The sequence below is a fragment of the Littorina saxatilis genome, linkage group LG1, assembly GCF_037325665.1.
Source record: "Littorina saxatilis isolate snail1 linkage group LG1, US_GU_Lsax_2.0, whole genome shotgun sequence".
NCBI lineage: Eukaryota > Metazoa > Mollusca > Gastropoda > Littorinimorpha > Littorinidae > Littorina > Littorina saxatilis.
This window is the reverse complement of record NC_090245.1, coordinates 102549795-102555553: the sequence shown is the minus strand read 5'-3', so window position 1 is coordinate 102555553 and position 5759 is coordinate 102549795.

The window sequence follows — 5759 nt, the reverse complement described above, 5'->3', positions numbered from 1 at the left end:
TTCGGTTCGCGTGTGATTCGGGACTCTTGTTCTCATCCAGACATTTGAGAGAACGATGACATTTGTATTACACAAGGAGAACAATACAAGATCAAAACTGACGCGGAAAATACCATGTCGGGTAAACATCTGTACAATGTAAAACGCCTGTTGATTTCGAAATTGTCTCCCTCGCCCCAAACCTCCCCATCGCAATGAACCTTCAAGTTTGAGCGATTAAATTTTCTGAGTTCTGAGTTCTCTCTCTCTCTCTCTCTCTCTCTCTCTCATTAATGTTTTTATGTAACCTTTTTTTTCCCTAGTCATAGTTATAGTAAACTAGTTTAGTCCCTCTTTAGGGCGAGGGCCAGATGCAAAAAAGTATATCTATGCTTATTCTTCTCACCCTCGAAAAATAAAGATTTGTCATTGTCATTGTCATTGTCAATGTATATATCTCTCTCTCTCTCTCTCTCTCTCTCTCTCTCTCTCTCTCTCTCTCTCTCTCTCGGGGGGTCTCGCGAGATCTTCGAGCAGCAGGACGGAAAATTTAGAGCTCTCGATCCAACGTTGAGAAACGCTCAATATTCCTTCACAATGCCAGCTGTTGGACTCCCAACAGCTCTGGAAGGTACCCTGGAGGCCCTGCTAAAGGAAAATGCCGTGTGTTCATGGAAAATCTGCGCTGAAGGCACGAAAACGACAGTCGTCCTGCGACTTGTGTCAATCTCCGACTCGGACCGGCCAGCCATGACTCGACATTTTCGCCGCAAACCACCAAGCCAGCTTCAGCGCGACAGGCTTCGTGCACAAGAACGACAGGAAAAGAAAGAGAAAGGTAACCAGAACGAACCAAAGGCAAGTCAGAATTGTTCTTCTTCAATGTCAAATCTTTCGATTTCGTCGAGGCCACAAATGACACAACAACAACCCGTGGGATGTGACATTGACACACAACACAGTAGCAGTGACTTTGCACGTGTTGCAGGCACAGCTGACAAGCCCACCGAGCGTGGTAACAATAGTCAGGGTGAAGCTGGCGTTGTGTTATTGTCGCCACGGACCGCTGAGCCACGTGATGTTTTTGTTTTGACAACCCAGTCACAAAGAGGAAGCACAGAAACACAGGACATATCAGAGCAAAGGGCGCTAGACTTTGGTTTTTGTCTGCCATCCATCAAGAAGTATGTGTCGGAACTGAGGGACCGATCAGCTGTTCGTTCTGTTAAAAACGTACACAGAAACAATTCATTCCGACGGGTGGTCAGAGACAACACAGGCGACAGACAGTCACTGCTCTGTGAAACAGATGATTTTGTGTTGATCAAGGACTGCAGCAGCGACGATCTCACAGGCACATACTGGATGATAAAGCAAGCAACCCGCCACATGCTACCAGAAGAGCAGGGGTACCTTGACAACCTTCGCCATGGGTCACCAGTCGACAGAGGAAAATTCAAAGATAATCTAAGGACAGTGCTACACGAAGTGTCTGTGCTACGAAACGTGACACGTTTCTATCTCGGTTAACAGTCTCGTTGTTCGGTTCGCGTGTGATTCGGGACTCTTGTTCTCATCCAGACATTTGAGAGAACGATGACATTTGTATTACACAAGGAGAACAATACAAGATCAAAACTGACGCGGAAAATACCATGTCGGGTAAACATCTGTACAATGTAAAACGCCTGTTGATTTCGAAATTGTCTCCCTCGCCCCAAACCTCCCCATCGCAATGAACCTTCAAGTTTGAGCGATTAAATTTTCTGAGTTCTGAGTTCTCTCTCTCTCTCTCTCTCTCTCTCTCTCTCTCTCTCTCTCTCTCTCTCTCTCTCTCTCTCTCTCTCTCTCTCTTTCTCTTTCTCTCTCTCTCTCTGTCTCTCTCTCTCTCCGAGTCTCTCCAAGTCTCTCTCTCTCTCTCTCTCTCTCTCTCTCTCTCTCTCTCTCTCTCTCTCTCTCTCTCTCTCTCTCTCTCTCTGTTTTGTCTTTTCGTCATCCCGCTGAAGAAATGGTAACAGAATTCAGCCTGAAAGTCAGGATGTGCTGAAGTCTAACACAAGCACAGTTCAAACTGGCATCGTGCAGAACTGGCTTTCACCACATCAGTAACCACAATCATCGTCTCAGCTAAATCCTGCACTAGCTCCCCCCTTTCCCCGCTCCAACACTAACCATCACGTCTCCACTCATCCAACCGAACGCTCTCATAACTGAGGCATTCCGTTTTTTGAAGTTCTTTCTACATGCGGTGTCTTTCTTTGAGATTAGAATCGCTTCCAAGAGACGATCGATGTCTTTGAGGAACTTGTAACGGGTCAAATGCAGACAGACCTTTTTACATTTAGTCAAGTTTTGACTAAATGTTTTAACATAGAGGGGGAATCGAGACGAGGGTCGTGGTGTATGTGTGTGTGTGTGTGTCTGTCTGTGCGTGTGTGTGTGTGTAGAGCGATTCAGACCAAACTACTGGACCGATCTTTATGAAATTTGACATGAGAGTTCCTGGGAATGATATCCCCGGAAGTTTTTTTCTTTTTTTTCGATAAATACTTTTGATGACGTCATATCCGGCTTTTTGTAAAAGTTGAGGCGGCACTGTCACACCCTCATTTTTCAATCAAATTGATTGAAATTTTTGTAAAGCAATTTTCGACGAAGGCCGGACTTCGGTATTGCATTTCAGCTTGGTGGCTTAAAAATTAATTAATGACTTTGGTCATTAACAATCTGAAAATTGTAATAATTTTTTTTATATAAAACGATCCAAATGTACGTTCATCTTATTTTACATCATTTCCTGATTCCCAAAACATGTAAATATGTTATATTTGGATTAAAAACAAGCTCTGAAAATTAAACATATACAAATTATGATCAAAATTAAATTTCCGAAATCGATTTAAAAACAATTTCATCTTATTCCTTGTCGGTTCCTGATTCCAAAAACATATAGATATGATATGTTTGGATTAAAAACACGCTCAGAAAGTTAAAACGAAGAGGTACAGCAAAGCGTGCTATGCAGCACAGCGAAACCACTTCTGCGCTGAACAGGCTCGTCAGTTTCACTCCGTTTTGCACAAGCGGCGGACTACGGTCATTGTGAAAAAATGCAGTGCGTTCAGTTTCATTCTGTGAGTTTCACAGCTTGACTAAATGTAGTAATTTCGCCTTACGCGACTTGTTTCCATTTGCGCGTGTCAACTGCACCCCTTTCGTGAACTCCACAGAAAAATCTGTGCACTTTTCAAATTGCCTGAAAAAGGAGATAGAAGACAACATGAATGGAGATATAAAAACCAGAAAAAAATGAAAAGAGAACGAAGATTTTAAAAGAATTCTGAGAGTAATTTCAGGTCACACTCGACCAGTATTTTGTGTGTGTGTGTCTTTTGTGCTCTTTTATTCGATCGAATTCCGAATCGTTTCATTTGTCAAAGTGGCAATCTAAAATTCAGAGAGGGAAGGTGAATAAAAATTGAAGTGACAGAAGCGTTGAAGAAGAGGAGCAGTAGAACTGTGCCGACTTAGAAGAGCAGTGCTAAGAAAACTTTGGATGTGGCAACTTGAAAACAAAGTTTTAAACGGAAAAAGACACCAAACGTGAGAGAGAGAGAGAGAGAGAGAGAGAGAGAGAGAGAGAGAGAGAGAGAGAGAGAGAGAGAGAGAGAGAGAGAGAGAGAGAGAGAGAGAGAGAGAGAGAGAGAGAGAGAGAGAGAGAGAGGCAGACAGACAGGCAGACAGACAGAGACAGACAGACAGAAAGTAATGTTGATACCAGATATGATGAAAGTTAATTTGTACGTGCAAGTAAACTTGACAAAATTCGGCTGCAATTCCACAGCGAACATATCAAACGTGACAATATAAAGAATTTTATTTCTTATCGCGAGTGCACTTTCAAAATGTAATGAGAACAACATTTGAAGTAAAGAAGACACTTGAAACATTCCATGTAGCAGAGAAAAGGACAATTCAGGTCTCTAATGCCACCAAAGTTGAATATGAAGTTTTTTTCAAAAGGCGGCAGGAAAACCCTCCACTAAGGGCTTTATTAAATTTGTTCTAAAAAAATTAGGCCATCGTTCATTACAGGAGATCAGTTACCCGAGATGTTCAAACTTATTAAATGAAGGAGGGGAGAGAGAGAGAGAGAGAGAGAGAGAGAGAGAGAGAGAGAGAGAGAGAGAGAGAGAGAGAGAGAGAGAGAGAGAGAGAGAGAGAGAGAGAGAGAGAGAGAGAGAGCTCCAGATGAAACTGTTGCCGGTTGCTCCGGGTCACGTCACGTAATATGACGACACTGGTGACACCTTAATTCACCTCCAAATAGACAAACAGAATTGCTCTTCTTCTATTCACATGTCACGCTGCGGTCGGACAAAAATGCGTCCAATCTCACGCAGTGTGAATGGGGCTTTAAGTGAAGAGGAACGCGAGTGCAGAAGTGCAGGGAATTACAACGAGAAAGGAAAAGGTTACAAAATGGGTAACGCATCTTGCGCGCACAGTTTTTTTGTAAATGAATTTTCTTAAATTGCACAGCGGATTGACAATTAATAGCCTAACACTGTGATTTGTGGGGTGGTTTTGAAAGAATAAAATCTGTCGCTGTTTTTGGATTAATGTTCCTGGGCGAGTTGAGCTGAATAGGTGTTGCGTTATTATGTTATACTTTCGTTTTGCTTTCACTGCATTTCAGCATATGGCAATGGCTCACTGCTGCTTTAGGTTAATTTGAATGAAGAATAATATTTGCCACTTTTTGTGGCATTTTCATGGACAACTTGACCTGAACAGAGATTATGTTGCGTTTTACTTTTGTGCTGCTTTCGCTGTATTTCTTCATAGCCTTACAATTTAGTTTAAGTTGAAAAATGTAGCCCCTCCCCCCCCCACCCAAACACCCCCCCCCCCCCAAAAAAAAAACCCACAAAATTTGATAAATGAACATAAAATAAAGTAAAAAGAAATAAATAAATTGTGGGCGGTGTACATTGGGACGAAAGAATTGTTTGCTCGTCACTATTCAATGTATAATTCAAAACCACATCTCAAACTCTCGTGTGATTCATTCATTCGGTATGCATATTGTCAGATGACTATACCGCTGGAAAAATACATCATTATTGTCTTTATTAGTAAGCTTGTTATTATTTTGGACATGAACAACCAGCGACCAACCAACCAACCAACCAACCTTTGAGCAGTCGAGACATTGAGTAAAGGTCATGTTTACTTAACTGGGATCATGCAACAAATATCCAGACGAAAATGAACTTAATGCAAAAACTGACTGATTTGCATCTTGGTTAAGAAACGAAAACCTGGATTGGATATGGATTCTACATCTTACATTGAATGACGTAACATTGTCGATGCGGTGTGAGACCAGGAGCCTATACTACTACTGTCATCCTAGAATTTAAAAACCCTGTCAGAAATATTTATCCACATAAATTATATTTATTTTTCAGTATTTTCTGCAAACACAGAACATACGATTAAGCTGCCTCGAGTAGTTTTCCGTTCCTGAGACCGGTGTACTTGGAGTTTCAAGTATTATGATCGGTACAGCCATTTGAGCCACGGTATCAAGTGGATATCTAGTAAGAATGGACGATATATGAAGTCCATTTAAGCCACGTCATCAAGTGGATATCTAGTAAGAATGGACATTGTTGTACGATTAAGTGGAATTGTAGTTTGCTTTATATATGAAGTCCATTTGAACCACGTTGTAAAGTGGATGTCCGGTAGGAACGAACATTGATGTAAAATAA